General features: G+C 39.3%; 1 protein-coding gene across 1 annotated transcript in view; it reads left to right on the top strand.

The window, feature by feature from the left end:
- TEK (TEK receptor tyrosine kinase) overlaps positions 1–16,446 on the top strand; it is a 237,637-nt gene that overhangs the window by 70,013 nt on the left and 151,178 nt on the right. The gene's annotated exons all lie outside the window — the stretch shown is intronic.

Here is a 16,446-nt window from a genome sequence, read left to right as displayed (position 1 = left end):
TCCTATATATAGATTTAGGTGAAGTGATTTAAAGAATGTTATACATTGTTGATTGTGTTCGTATGAGTGTGAAATAACCAACTTAGTTCGAACACTCTCATTTATATGATTTGTCTATGTGTTTAATAAAGAATATAAAGTAGATACGTGTCAAAAAGGTGTGTTGCTATAAATTAACCTAATGATGTTTATAGCTGAATTCTATTCTATTGTGAGGATTTAGAGTGTTAATCTAAGTGAACTTTTCAGGTATATCTAAATAGATTATGTGATTGAATACTATTATGTGGTTTATAGCTATATTAAATTGGTGTGTTTAGATCAATTTTTAAAGTTTATACCTATTGTGTGGTGTTGTATCAATATGTGGTTTATAGTTCCATTATATTAATGTGTTTAAATCCATTTCTGAATTTAAACCTGCTGGGTGAAGTGTTTTATAGTTAAATATGCATTCTGCTTCTTTTCTTCGAAGGAGTGTGTTCATATTTCCTCCCCTTGTTCCTAATTGTAGTTTCTTAATACCCCAGTTTTTGAAATCCTTCATAATACCTAACGGCTAGATTTAGAATTCTGCGGCCAAAGGGGTGCATTAGCTACGCGTGCTTTTTTCCCCCCGCACCTTTTAAATACCGATGGTATTTAGAGTTCTCTGAAGGGCTGCGTTCGGCTCCAAAAAGGGAGCATATAGCATAATTTACCGCCACTGCAACTCTCAATACCAGCGGTGCTTACGGACGCGGCCCGCTTCAAAAACGTGCTTGTGCACGATTTCCCCATAGGAAACAATGGGGCTGAGCTGGCTGAAAAAAAAACTAACACCTGCAAAAAAGCAGCGTTCAGCTCCTAACGCAGCCCCATTGTTTCCTATGGGGAAACACTTCCTAAGTCTGCACCTAACACCCTAACATGTACCCCGAGTCTAAACACCCCTAACCTTACACTTATTAACCCCTAATCTGCCGCCCCCGCTATCGCTGACTTCTGCATATTATTATTAACCCCTAATCTGCCGCTCCGTACACCGCAGCAACCTACGTTATCCCTATGTACCCCTAATTTGCTGCCCCTAACACTGCTGACCCCTATATTATATTTATTAACCCCTAATCTGCCGCCCCCAACGTCGCCGCCACCTACTTACAATTATTAACCCCTAATCTGCCGACCGGACCTCGCCGCTACTATAATAAAGTTATTAACCCCTAATCCGCCTCACTAACCCTATAATAAATAGTATTAACCCCTAATCTGTCCTCCCTAACAACACCAACACCTAACTTCAAGTTTTAACCCCTAATCTGCCGACCGGACCTCACCGCTACTCTAATAAATTTATTAACCCCTAAAGCTAAGTCTAACCCTAAAACTAACACCCCCCTAAGTTAAATATAATTATTATCTAACAAAATAAATTAACTCTTATTAAATAAATTATTCCTATTTAAAGCTAAATACTTACCTGTAAAATAAACCCTAATATAGCTACAATATAAATAATAATTATATTGTAACTATTTTAGGATTAATATTTATTTTACAGGCAACTTTGTATTTATTTTAACCAGGTACAATAGCTATTAAATAGTTAATAACTATTTAATAGCTACCTAGTTAAAATAATTACAAAATTACCTGTAAAATAAATCCTAACCTAAGTTACAATTAAACCTAACACTACACTATCAATAAATTAATTAAATAAAATACCTACAATTATCTACAATTAAACCTAACACTACACTATCAATAAATTAATTAAATACAAATAAATACACTAACTAAAGTAAAAAAAATAAAAAAAGAACTAAGTTACAAAAAATAAAAAAAGAACTAAGTTACAAAAAATAAAAAAATATTTACAAACATTATAAAAATATTACAACAATTTTAAGCTAATTACACCTACTCTAAGCCCCCTAATAAAATAACAAAGCCCCCCAAAATAAAAAAAATGCCCTACCCTATTCTAAAATACAAATAGAAAAGCTCTTTTACCTTACCAGACCTTAAAAGGGCCTTTTGCAGGGCATGCCCCAAAGAATTCAGCTCTTTTGCCTGTAAAAAAAAACATACAATACCCCCCCAACATTACAACCCACCACCCACATACCCCTAATCTAACCCAAACCCCCCTTAAATAAACCTAACACTAAGCCCCTGAAGATCTTCCTACCTTGTCTTCACCACGCCGGGTATCACCGATCGGTCCAGAGGAGGCTCCAAAGTCTTCATCCAAGCCCAAGCGGGGGCTGAAGAGATCCATCATCGGGCTGAAGAGGTCCATCATCGGGCTGAAGTCTTGATCCAAGCGGCGGTTGAAGAGGTCCATCATCGGGCTGAAGTCTTGATCCAAGCGGCGGCTGAAGAGGTCCATCATCGGGCTGAAGTCTTCTATCAAGCGGCATCTTCAATCTTCTTTCTTCCGGATCCATCTACATCCCGCCGACGCGGAACATCCATCCTGCCCGACGACTTCCCGACGAATGACGGTTCCTTTAAATGACGTCATCCAAGATGGCGTCCCTCGAATTCCGATTGGCTGATAGGATTCTATCAGCCAATCGGAATTAAGGTAGGAAAATTCTGATTGGCTGATGGAATCAGCCAATCAGATTCAAGTTCAATCCGATTGTCTGATCCAATCAGCCAATCAGATTGAGCTCGCATTCTATTGATCGGAACTGTAGGATTTATTTTACAGGTAATTTTGTAATTATTTTAACTAGGTAGCTATTAAATAGTTATTAACTATTTAATAGCTATTGTACCTGGTTAAAATAAATACAAAGTTGCCTGTAAAATAAATATTAATCCTAAAATAGCTACAATATAATTATTATTTATATTGTAGCTATATTAGGGTTTATTTTACAGGTAAGTATTTAGCTTTAAATAGGAATAATTTATTTAATAAGAGTTAATTTATTTAGATAAAAATTATATTTAACTTAGGGGGGTGTTAGTGTTAGGGTTAGACTTAGCTTTAGGGGTTAATAAATTTATTAGAGTAGCGGCGAGGTCCGGTCGGCAGATTAGGGGTTAATACTTGAAGTTAGGTGTCAGCGATGTTAGGGAGGGCAGATTAGGGGTTAATACTATTTATTATAGGGTTTTTGAGGCGGGAGTGAGGCGGATTAGGGGTTAATAAGTGTAGGTAGGTGGTGGCGACGTTGGGGGCGGCAGATTAAGGGTTAATAAATATAATATAGGGGTTGGCGGTGTTAGGGGCAGCAGATTAGGGGTACATAGGGATAACGTAGGTTGCGGCGGTGTGCGGTCGGCAGATTAGGGGTTAAAATTTTATTATAGTGGCGGCGATGTGGGGGGGCCTTGGTTTAGGGGTACATAGGTAGTTTATGGGTGTTAGTGTACTTTAGAGCACAGTAGTTAAGAGCTTTATGAACCGGCGTTAGCCCAGAAAGCTCTTAACTCCTGGCTTTTTGCTGCGGCTGGAGTCTTGTCATTAGATTTCTAACGCTCACTTCAGCCAAGACTCTAAATACCAGCATTAGAAAGATCCCATTGAAAAGATAGGATACGCAAATGGCGTAGGGGGATCTGCGGTATGGAAAAGTCGCGGCTGCAAAGTGAGCGTTAGAGCCTTTCCTGACTGACTCTAAATACCAGCGGTAGCCCAAAACCAGCGTTAGGAGCCCCTAACGCTGGTTTTGACGGCTAATGCCAAACGCTAAATCTAGGCGTAAGTGTGTTTCTTTTAAATGTTTATATAGAATAGTTTCTGCTGATTCATGTTCAATTTTCAGTTTATGCTCACATATTCTGTCTCGTAGCATCCTACTCGTTTGACCAAAATAAAAGAGGTTACATGAGCATTTTATACAGTATATTACATTCTTATCTGTACATTTTATTAATTGATTAATTTTGAGGCTTCTTTTTTACGTTGGGTATTGCTATTTCACTGGATTTGCATGCTTTGCAAGATATACAAGGGTAGAACCCTTTTAATTTATTTCCATTTATGTCCCCATCAACCATTCCTTTCTTTTCTATGTATTCGCTAGGTGATAACAACATTTTTAGATTTTTAGCTTTTCTGAAAATGATATCTGGTTGGTTCCTTACTCTTTTTCCTAGTATCTGATCTTGTTTTATTAGGTACCAGTGTTTTTTCAGAATTTTTTTCATTTCAAAGTGCTGTGTGCTATACTCGGTAATGAATGGTATAAAAAAATCATCTCTTTTATCCATTTTGTTGTCTCTTATCTTTTCTGTTAGTGATGTCTCTCTATCTATTTGTGCTACTTCTTCTTGTACCCTCTCTATTGTGTTTCAATCAAAAGTTAAACTATATTCCTCTCAGCGAACAATTTTGTAATAAATCATTTACACCAATAAGGGAATGAATGGTTAAAGACACGTTACTGCTTAATCATTTTTATTTTTTATATGTTTTTTACTAGATGTATCAATCAATGCATTATACAATAGGTAAACGCAATGGGAAACTTATCACTCATGTGAGGTATACAGCAAATCACATTGGCTAAACAACGGATCCAATCAGAAGGAAGGTCAGGGTATTTGAATCAGAACAGTAATGGAGTTAGCATCTTGATAAAGGCCCCTGGCGGCTGAAACACGTAGAGACTGCTGACCCTGAACACGTGCACTCTCAGCTGGTGCAATCTATACTTCATATACTATACCGGTTAGGACAGGTACATTGAGCTATATCCCACAATAGGAATAGTCTCTGCATGTATAATTCCTGTCCCATGATCCAGTATTCACAAACCTACTAACCAGTCTGAAATCCAATCAAAACAAGTGGAAAATCACTGGATACCGGAATACTCTATCAGTGTATCACAGACCGCATTTGACACCTTAACCCGGAACCTCATCTAAAGAGTAGTACTGACTACTGAACTCCTCTGAGGAAACACGACGGATCAGTCTGTTTGTTTACTTGCTAACAGCATTCCCGGGAGCGGACACTGCAATAAGGTTATTTTCAAAAACACTTGCTATTGTGGTATCTATTATTGATAAACACATCATCAGGATACACTACGGTACCCCCTTCAACTTATGGGACTGTCATTGTAATACATATGAATAGAATACCCATTGCATGACTTGTGATAATCTATTTTTTTGAGATAATAATCAAATACATTGTATCCAACACACCTAATTAGTATCAAGTTACTCTGTGTATATAAAGCGATAAAGATACAATATACACTTAGAATCTAATCCCAGATTTATAACTGTTTAGATGCCGGCATCAATCATAGGATTAATTGTTTTTAATTGGTTTTAAATGTGGATGATTTCAAACCTTTTTTATATTAAATGTTTTTTTAAATTTAATGTTTTCATTTGTACAATATTAAATAAGTTTTAATACAAATCAGTTCTGTGGGAGGAACTTATTTTCTGAGTACTGACCAATATTTTAGAGTAAACAATCTCTGATTCTAAGTATTATAGCCATTATATTGACATTTCCCCCAAAAAACATCTTTACTCGATATTTTGCAGCATTATTTCAACTAAACCACTATACCATAATATTAGGACTATTTTTTAGGATTATATCTCACGCCCACATTAAGGATAAGTTGTACTTGCGAAGTATGCCATTTTGGTTATATTATAAAATATAGATATCTTAAGTTCAGGTACATCAGCTCTCTAAGATTTTTACACACACCCCTTTTCCTAACTAGGACGAATACTAGTGCTCATCTATACGACATAAGCCATATAAATTTACCCACTTAAAACCAGGCTATCTCACTATCTTTTCAAGTATATTGACTCTGAGCTTCTGTAGCGCTATCCCACGCCCTCCATACTCCTTTTTTTAGAAGAGTCTGATGTTTCTGCTGGTGTGCTGGTCACAGATGATAGGCTGGAGGAAGTGTCCTGCTGGTGTGTAAAGTGCTCAACCAACGCACCCAAGAGTTGATTTTGTTCTCTCCATCTATTGTCCATCTGCATCTGCATATCAGACAGAATTCGCATCATCTGTGACTGGTTCTGAACACTTGCACTTAACGATGCTGCCATGTCCCTCTGCAGCTCTATGCTACATTGTTGTATCCTCTCTTGGCTCCTGATGAACCTCTCTTGGTTCCTGAAGAACCTCTCTTGGTTCCTGAAGAACCTCTCTTGGCCTCTTTGTATGCTCTCTGTGCTTTGTTATGTGCCTCCTCTGGAGTGCAATGTATTCCTCACCCAGGGGAGAATACAATGCATCCACAGGCTCTTGAGCATCAGGGCTTCTAGTTACTTGTGGGGCAGTTTCAGCTGCATTTGATGGTCCTTATGGGGCAGGTTCAGCTGCATCTGATGGTCCTTGTGGGGCAGGGTCAGCTGCATCTGATGGTGCTTGAGGTGCAGCTGTAGTTTCTGCTATATTTCCATCTGCAGATGTTGGAGCTCGTCCAAGTGCTGAGGATGGTGGAGCTTGTCCAAGTGATGAGGATGGTGGAGCTCGTCCAAGTGATGAGGATGGTGGAGCTCTCATGGTTGATTGATAGTCCCACTGATGACCAGTCTGTGACCACTCAGCCTGACCAATTGGCACTTCTTGTGACATAGTCTGTGGGTAAAATCCATAACTGACATGAGATTGTGTTGTGGGGGGGTAAATACATGGACTCTTTGTGGCTGTTTTGGCTCTCCCTCAAAGCCAAAGGAAGGATATTACTCTGGCCAGGAATCTTGCTAGGGGTCATATGGCAATAGTGATGGCATCACTCCCGGGTCCTTAACTGAAGCCATCCAACCATGCTCATGCCTGGGAGCATACTGTTCTTGCGGTTGCCTGAAGACTGGTGGTGGTGGTGGTGGTGGTGGCATGGATGCTTGTATCCTCATGATAGGAGGTTCTGTGGAGGAGTCAAAGGATGAGAGTAAGATATATACATTAAGATATATGTCCATGTGGGCATACAATGTACATTTATACATGCTAGGGCCTATACTGATTCTCATGTCAAACTCTATAATATGCATGTGCACATTGTGAGTTGTTCTCTGATTGATTTTAATATGAGCAGTATACAGGGATGTGTTTCAATAGTTATGTGTCCATTCAATGAAAACTCTACATGTGGCTTGTGGCCTGTGTTACTCTGAGACATGCTAGTATTGCACTATTCCACCTCATATCATGAATTGCATTGTGTTAAGTAGCGGTAATGTCAAGTATAATTGTAGATGTGTTTATTAGTACGCCAAATACCATGCTCCTCATTGTGTACATGAATGTCTGATATTAAAGGATGTTATATCTCAAATACATATAATACTGGTGTGTGGGATGTTACTCACCAGCATGATGTGCTGTGGTTGCAGCCCCTGAGTCACGAGCCCCTGGAAGTCCACAGACTGCTGTGATCCTCAGGGACCTGCGTATCATCTCCTGCCAGGTGTTATACTCTATATCCAGGGCTGGCCCACCGCCTGCTCCCTTCTGGTGCATAGCTTCCTGCCCCATCTTTTCTTTGACCCACCTCTTGCAGTCATTCCAGCGCTTTTTCAGGCCCTCAACATTCTTCCTCTGTGGGGCCACACTGTTGACGGCATCCTCTACCGCCAACCATGCCATTTTTCTCTTTTTGGCAATGCCTTTGCCCTTCTCCTGCCCGAAGAGGGCACTGTAATTGTCCATGATGGCCTGGACAAGGGCAACATTTTTAGCAAATGAGAAGTTGGGACATCTCAGCCTCTCATCCTCCATGGCCACTTGACTTCCTCCCTGTGATGTCCCTGTTGTGGGTTCCTCCCTATCCTCTCCCTCCTCCCCCCTTCTGTCCCCATGTGCACCCTCTGTCCCTCTCCTAGATGTGCCTGCTCTCTAGGGCTCACGGGCATCTCCCCTCCCATCATCCCTTCTGGCTCTCCCTCTCCCCACTCCACTTACTCCCTGACGGGGACCCCACTACTCCTCCTGCCCTCTCCAATACTCCTCTCCCTGCCACTCCTTCCCCACCCTCCTCCCCTCCACCCTATCTCTCCCTGCCATCCTCACACTAAATCACACCACACACACTCCTAGTTTAATCACACACAATCACAACCAAACACTCAGCCTATCACACTGTAAAAATCAAATAAAATATGTGAGGTGTTAGAAAAAAAAAGTGTGGTGTATTTGTATATGTATGTATGTATGCAATGTGTGCAATATGTAAGAATATGTGTAAGTGTACAAGCTTACTCAACAACAATGCGACCTAACTAACTCCTCTGTTTGCGCCTCTCTCTCTACTCTGACTAATCCTCCACTCCAGTGTAGTGTGTTGTAGCTTAATGAACAATCCAAACACACTGAAGAAAATGGCGGCTGCGCATGGGTTTATATATGAATTTGAATAGCATAATTATGTGTCACATTTTATCTGAATTCCGGTTTCATTTTTACGAGTGTTAACCTAATTTGCATAAAAATACTGTTTATTGACACTTTCTGTGGACATAATACTGGCATAAGTTACTTGCGACGACTAAAATGTGTATTTGCGCACATTTCAGAAGATCGCGCCAGTTTAGCATCTAACAGTGCAGTATATGTAATACCCCGATGTGCGAGGTGACATTACGGGTGGTGCGGGATTCCACGCTTGCGCCAAAGCCTGCGCCGTATATTCAATCGTGCCCCAGGTCCAAGAGTGTCCATCTTAATATCACAGAGGGAAAAAAATAATGTAAGGACAGCTACACATCTAATTGCCTCTCCATTTTCATTGAAGATGATGTGAATATTTATTGTAATGCTGGCATTTCTTGCTGTTTATGTAATTATCTATTTGTAAAAATATAAAAAAAATAACGAACTTACTTAGAAGCTCCCAGTTTAGCACTGTTTAGACACTCACCCCTCCTTCTTCCCTGAATATGTAAAAAAAAGATTAGTCAAGCCAGAGCCAGCAGCACTCTGTAAACGTGAGTATACATCTGACACTGTTGGGCTTGGCTAGGAGTCTGAAAATCATCACAATGTTATTAAAAAATAAGCAAAACTATAGATTGTTAAAAAAAACACTCCCAGATGGTCTAAATAAATGGATCGTATACAAAAAAACAATTATGCAAAGGAAAATCTAGTGTACAATGCCCCTTTAAACACCTGAGATTCCATTTGAAGTAAATAGTCGAAGTTAAAAGGAACACAGGGTTAGTAATTAGTGGGACAGGTAAGGTTAAGGGTAACTTATTAAGAATTGTATCAAACAAGTCTAGTTTGAACTAAGGTGGAACAATAGTAACAAAAAGGGAAGATATAAAAATGTGAGTGAGTGTTGGAGTTGGAGGATTAAGCAAATAGGGATTTTGGTCTGGTGGGGAAGTAGTATATAGAAGTGAAGGATACATCCTATTTTGTATTAGGAAAGAAGAATTTAAGTAGAACTGCTGAGCAGGGCTGGTTACTTGAGGAAACAGTGAGGAATGCTTTGGTCAATTAACTTAAACTTTTCAAAAACCAGAGGATTATAAAAGAAGGGTGTGTAGTTGTTGTTGAATTTCTGAAACAGAAAATGGAGAAAATATGGTTTTGAATTGTGTGAGTTAACCAGATATGAAAATGAAATGATAGTTCCTCCTTGCTTAACAGAGAGTAGCGGTGAAACAGAATAGAAGAAATGTATAGAGGTCTTGCTGTTTAATATCACCAAATATATAATAGTTTTTATTTCAAAATACACATTACGCTTATGAAATTGAAGGAAAAAGAAATGTTGGCAAAACTAGAAACACATGCAAAGTAAATTACGCTGAAAACAGTGTAATTTAATTTATATGTGCCTGGTGCTGTCACATTTATTCTCCCCTGCGAGAATCAGCATTCTAGCAAGCTTCATTACTTTCTGTGAAAGTGAGCTTGCAACACGACGGGAATTCCTGCATCAGCCTTTTTCTTAGATCATCCTATGAAGTTTGCCTTTGTGAAAGTTGGTGTGTTATTTCTTGCAATGCTGATGAATTTTAGATAATTTCTAATCGTGAAGGAGAGTCAAGGTCAGTACAATAGAGCACTGCATCTCATGAAAGTTTTGTTGTATTTTGTTGTATTTGCCCTGTGTTTAAAGACCGCTGCTCCATAACCTGTCTGCCTGCTCTGAGATGGCGGACAGAAATCAACCTGATCTAATACGAATACCGATTGGCCACGAATCTGCAGGGGGCGGCATTGCACCAGCAGTTCACAAGAACTGCTGGTGCAATGATAAATGCCGACAGCGTATGCTGTCAGAATTTATTGATGTGCAGCCGACATGATCCGCTATATTGGATCATGTCCGCTCGCACTTACATAAATTGACCCCTATGTGCTTTGTATTTTATGTTACTTTAGACTCCACATTTTGTTCTTTAAGATTTATTATGTTTTGCACAATTTATATTGTGTTTTAATGCATTTAGATTTTGTATATAGTAGTGTATTTAAGACTGTGTTTTGTACTTTGAATTTTACTGTGTAACATTAACAAATTAACATAATACTTTGTATATTTCTGTGTATCTTGTACAAACTGCATTGCACGTTGTGTGATTTTTTTAAATGTGAAATAAGCCTGACAATTTCAGAGAGTGGGAAGGACACAGGTGCTCCTTTGGTTGAGCCAGGGAATCCCCTGGGTGTGTCTGAAGTTCACTTACAACTACCATTATATTCTCTAAGAATTTTACACCTGCAGTTCTCACTGATTTATCATGACAATTGCATTTATGTAAAGTTTACAATACACTTGTTTATCTGTAGTGACAAAATGTCAGTTTAATTCATATTTGCTATAAACTGAGATTTTATCAGTGCCATGTGCTTGTGTTAATCTCACTCCACCCTATGGAATTATCTATGCCAGAGAGCTTCATTAACATGGGAGTCAGCTCTCATCTTGCTGGGACTTAGATAATTCAGTGAGTCATGCCGTGTGAAGTCTGCACTATTATTCCTCTCCAAGCTGGAGAGTTTTTGATATTCAGGCCCTAGATTCTTATGAGAGGGCAGAGGAAGCTATTGCAAATATATTAAAGGGACAGGCAACATTCAAATTACTGTTACATAATTCTGCACTATGTAACATTAACCTAGCGACACCTGCAAAAGAAAAAGCAAAGCTTTACCCCCCCAACCCATAATTACTTTTCCTCCTCCTTGCCAGCCTCTACTACTCTTCTGGTTTATTTAACAGCGCATCACGGGTGCACTGTCTAATCACAGTGCACCAGGTCATGCAGTTGAACTACATGTAGCAAACTCCCATGTTGGTTAAGGCTATCGGCTGCTTTACCCAGCGCAGGAGCGTGCTACATGTAGTTCAAAGGGATGACCAATTGTACTGTGATTAGACAACGCGACCCTGAAGAAACCAGAATAACAGGAGGCATTGGCGAGGAAGGTAAGGTAAGTACGGGTTTGGGGGGGTTAAATCTTTAAAATCCTTTTTTCTTTTACAGGCGTCGCTAGGTAAATGTTACATAATTCTGCACATATTGCAGAATTATGTAAATTAATTTGAAAGCTGACTGGCCCTTTAATTGAACATGAAAGCCCAAATTTTTCTTTCATGATTTAGAAAGAGCATGCAATTTTAAATAACTTTCTAACGGCTAGATTTAGAGTTCTGCGGCCAAAGGGGTGCGTTAGCTACGCATGCTTTTTTTCCCCCGCACCTTTTAAATACCGCTGGTATTTAGAGTTCACAGAAGGGCTGCGTTAGGCTCCAAAAAAGGGAGCGTATAGGCATATTTACCGCCACTTCAACTCTCGATACCAGCGGTGCTTACGGACGCGGCCAGCTTCAAAAACGTGCTCGTGCATGATTCCCCCATAGGAAACAATGGGACAGTTTGAGCTGAAAAAAAACCTAACACCTGCAAAAAAGCAGCGTTCAGCTCCTAACGCAGCCCCATTGTTTCCTATGGGGAAACACTTCCTAAGTCTGCACCTAACACCCTAACATGTACCCCGAGTCTAAACACCCCTAACCTTACACTTATTAACCCCTAATCTGCCGCCCCCGCTATCGCTGACCCCTGCATATTATTATTAACCCCTAATCTGCCGCTCCGTACACCGCTGCAACCTACATTATCCCTATGTACCCCTAATCTGCTGCCCCTAACACAGCCGACCCATATATTATATTTATTAACCCCTAATCTGCCGCCCCCAACGTCGCCTCCACCTACCTACAATTATTAACCCCTAATCTGCCGACCGGACCACACCGCTACTATAATAAATGTATTAACCCCTAAAGCTAAGTCTAACCCTAACCTAAATCTAACTAAATAAATTAACTATTATTAAATAAATTATTCCTATTTAAAGCTAAATACTTACCTGTAAAATAAATCCTAATATAGCTGCAATATAAATTATAATTATATTGTAGCTATTTTAGGATTAATATTTATTTTACAGGCAACTTTGTAATTATTTTAACCAGGTACAATAGCTAATAAATAGTTAATAACTATTTAATAGTTACCTAGTTAAAATAATTACAAAATTACCTGTAAAATAAATCCTAACCTAAGTTACAATTAAACCTAACACTACACTATCAATAAATAAATTAAATAAAATACCTACAAATAAATACAATGAAATAAACTAACTAAAGTACAAAAAATAAAAAAGAACTAAGTTGCAAAAAATAAAAACATTTACAAACATTAGAAAAATATTACAACAATTTTAAACTAATTACACCTACTCTAAGCCCCCTAATAAAATAACAAAGACCCCCAAAATAAAAAAATGCCCTACCCTATTCTAAAATTAAAATAGAAAAGCTCTTTTACCTTACCAGCCCTGAAAAGGGCCCTTTGCGGGGCATGCCCCAAAGAATTCAGCTCTTTTGCCTGTAAAAAAAAACATACAATACCCCCCCAACATTACAACCCACCACCCACATACCCCTAATCTAACCCAAACCCCCCTTAAATAAACCTAACACTAAGCCCCTGAAGATCTCCCTACCTTGTCTTCACCACACCGGGTCCCGATCTGTCCAGAAGAGCCTCCGAAATCTTCATCCAAGCCCAAGCGGGGTCTGAAGAGTGACGTTCATCCACCGGCTGAAGTCTGGATCCAAGCGGCGGCTAAAGAATTCCATCTTCGGGCAGAAGTCTTCATCCTATCCGGGCAGAAGAGTCGATCCAGACCGGCAAACATCTTCATCCAAGCCGCATCTTCTCTGTTTTTCCATCCGATGACGAACGGCTCCATCTTGAAGTCCTCTTCTTGCGACGTCCTAAGTCCGAATGAAGGTTCCTTTAAATGACGTCATCCAAGATGGCGTCCCTCGAATTCCGATTGGCTGATAGGATTCTATCAGCCAATCGGAATTAAGGTAGGAAAATTCTGATTGGCTGATGGAATCAGCCAATCAGAATCAAGTTCAATCCGATTGGCTGATCCGATCAGCCAATCAGATTGAGCTCGCATTCTATTGGCTGTTCCGATCAGCCAATAGAATGCGAGCTCAATCTGATTGGCTGATCTGGTTACTAAACATTATTTAAACATATTTATCATGTGAGGATTATTATCACAAGAATACACAAGTACTAAATAGTAAGAAATAGAAACATGTTAGAACTTCTCAGTATGGCCATAAGAGATGTAGGACAATATAAATGCTGCCAAGGCTAGAACCAGCCAATCAGATTTTTCCTACCTTAATTCCGATTGGCTGATAGAATCCTATCAGCCAATCGGAATTTGAGGGACGCCATCTTGGATGACGTCCCTTAAAGGAACCTTCATTCTTCAGTTGGACGTCGAACAAAGAGGATGGATCCGCGCCGGAGGTCTTCAAGATCAGCCGCTCGTCATCGGATGGAACAACATAGAAGATGCGGCTTGGATAAAGATGTTTGCCGGTCCGGATGTCCTCTTCTGCCCGGATAGGATGAAGATTTCTTCCCGAAGATGGACTTCTTCATTTGCCGCTTGGATCAAGACTTCAGCCGGAGGATGGACGTCACTCTTCAGCCCCCGCTTGGGCTTGGATGAAGACATCGGAGGCTCTTCTGGACCGATCGGTGAACCCGGTGTGGTGAATACAAGGTAGGGAGATCTTCAGGGGCTTAGTGTTAGGTTTATTTAAGGGGGGTTTGGGTTAGATTAGGGGTATGTGGGTGGTGGGTTGTAATGTTGGGGGGGTATTGTATGTGTTTTTTTTACAGGCAAAAGAGCTGAATTCTTTGGGGCATGCCCCGCAAAGGGCCCTGTTCAGGGCTGGTAAGGTAAAAGAGCTTTGAACTTTTTTAATTTAGAATAGGGTAGGGCATTTTTTTATTTTGGGGGGCTTTGTTATTTTATTAGGGGGGTTAGAGTAGGTGTAATTCGTTTCAAATTGTTGTAATATTTTTCTAATGTTTGTAACATTAACTTAGTTATTTTTTATTTTTTGTACTTTAGTTAGTTTATTTAATTGTATTTATTTGTAGGTATTGTATTTAATTAATTTATTGATAGTGTAGTGTTAGGTTTAATTGTAGATAATTGTAGGTATTGTATTTAATTAATTTATTGATAGTGTAGTGTTAGGTTTAATTGTAACTTAGGTTAGGATTTATTTTTCAGGTAATTTTGTAATTATTTTAACTAGGTAGCTATTAAATAGTAAATAACTATTTAATAGCTATTGTACCTGGTTAAAATAAACACAAAGTTGCCTGTAAAATAAATATTAATCCTAAAATAGCTACAATATAATTATAATTTATATTGTAGCTATATTAGGGTTTATTTTACAGGTAAGTATTTAGCTTTAAATAGGAATAATTTATTTAATAAGAGTTAATTTATTTCGTTAGATTTAAATTATATTTAATTTAGGGGGGTGTTAGTGTTAGGGTTAGACTTAGCTTTAGGGGTTAATACATTTATTATAGTAGCGGTGTGGTCCGGTCGGCAGATTAGGGGTTAATAATTGTAGGTAGGTGGAGGCGACGTTGGGGGCGGCAGATTAGGGGTTAATAAATATAATATAGGGGTCGGCTGTGTTAGGGGCAGCAGATTAGGGGTACATTGGTATAATGTAGGTTGCGGCGGTGTACGGAGCGGCAGATTAGGGGTTAAAAAACATATGCAGGTGTCAGCGATAGTGGGGGCGGCAGATTAGGGGTTAATAAATATTATGTAGGTGTCGGCGGTATTAGGGGCAGCAGATTAGGGGTACATAGGGATAACGTAGGTGGCGGCGGTGTGTGGTCGGCAGATTAGGGGTTAAAAAATTTAAATAGAGTGGAGGCGATGTGGGGGGGCCTCGGTTTAGGGGTACATAGGTAGTTTATGGGTGTTAGTGTACTTTAGAGCACAGTAGTTAAGAGCTTTATAAACCGGCGTTAGCCCAGAAAACTCTTAACTCCTGACTTTTTTCTGCGGCTGGAGTTTTGTCATTAGATTTCTAACGCTCACTTCAGCCACGACTCTAAATACCGGCGTTAGAAAGATCCCATTGAAAAGATAGGATACGCAATTGACGTAAGGGGATCTGCGGTATGGAAAAGTCGCGGCTGCAAAGTGAGCGTTAGACCCTTTCCTGACTGACTCTAAATACCAGCGGTAGCCCAAAACCAGCGTTAGGAGCCTCTAACGCTGGTTTTGACAGCTACCGCCAAACTCTAAATCTAGCCGTTAGTTACTTATATTATCTAATTTGCTGACTCATACAAGAAAAATTTTGGGTTTAGTGTCCCTTTAAGTAGATTAATTTTTCATAGATGAGCAATTCCTGATCCTGGTTTTAAAGATATTATGAAATACCTCTTGCTTTAGTGAAAAAAATTGTGCTTTCTACCACAGTTCTTAAAAAGCAAACCACATAACCTAGGTTTTAAAAATGCTGCACATTGCATAAACCCAGCTATTAAATTTACAGTATCAGCCAGGGGCAGAACTTCCATAGGTGTAGCTGGTACAGTGGCACCAGGACCCAAGTGCTGGGGGACCCATAACAGCCAATCAACAAACAGTTGTGTTCCTTTGTGGTGTTTAGCTGTGTATACTCACTATCATTATACCGCACATCATACTCATCAGTGTATACTCACCATCATTATACGGCACATCATACTCATCAGTGTATACTCACCATCATTATACCGCACATCATACTCATCAGTGTATAGATACATCATTATACTTCACATCATACTCATCAGTGTATACTCACTATCATTATACTGCACTTCATACTCATCAGTGTATAGATACATCATTATACTGCACATCATACTCATCAGTGTATACTCACTAGCATTATACTGCACATCATACTCATCAGTGTATAGATACATCATTATACTGCACATCATACTTATCAGTGTATAGATACATCATTATACTGCACATCATACTTATCAGTGTATAGATACATCATTATACCGCACATCATACTCATCAGTGTATAGATACATCATTATACCGCACATCATACT

Source organism: Bombina bombina, chromosome 2 (genome assembly GCF_027579735.1).
Source record: "Bombina bombina isolate aBomBom1 chromosome 2, aBomBom1.pri, whole genome shotgun sequence".
NCBI lineage: Eukaryota > Metazoa > Chordata > Amphibia > Anura > Bombinatoridae > Bombina > Bombina bombina.
Note: the sequence above shows the minus strand (reverse complement) of the source record. Positions and strands in the feature narration are given on the sequence as shown.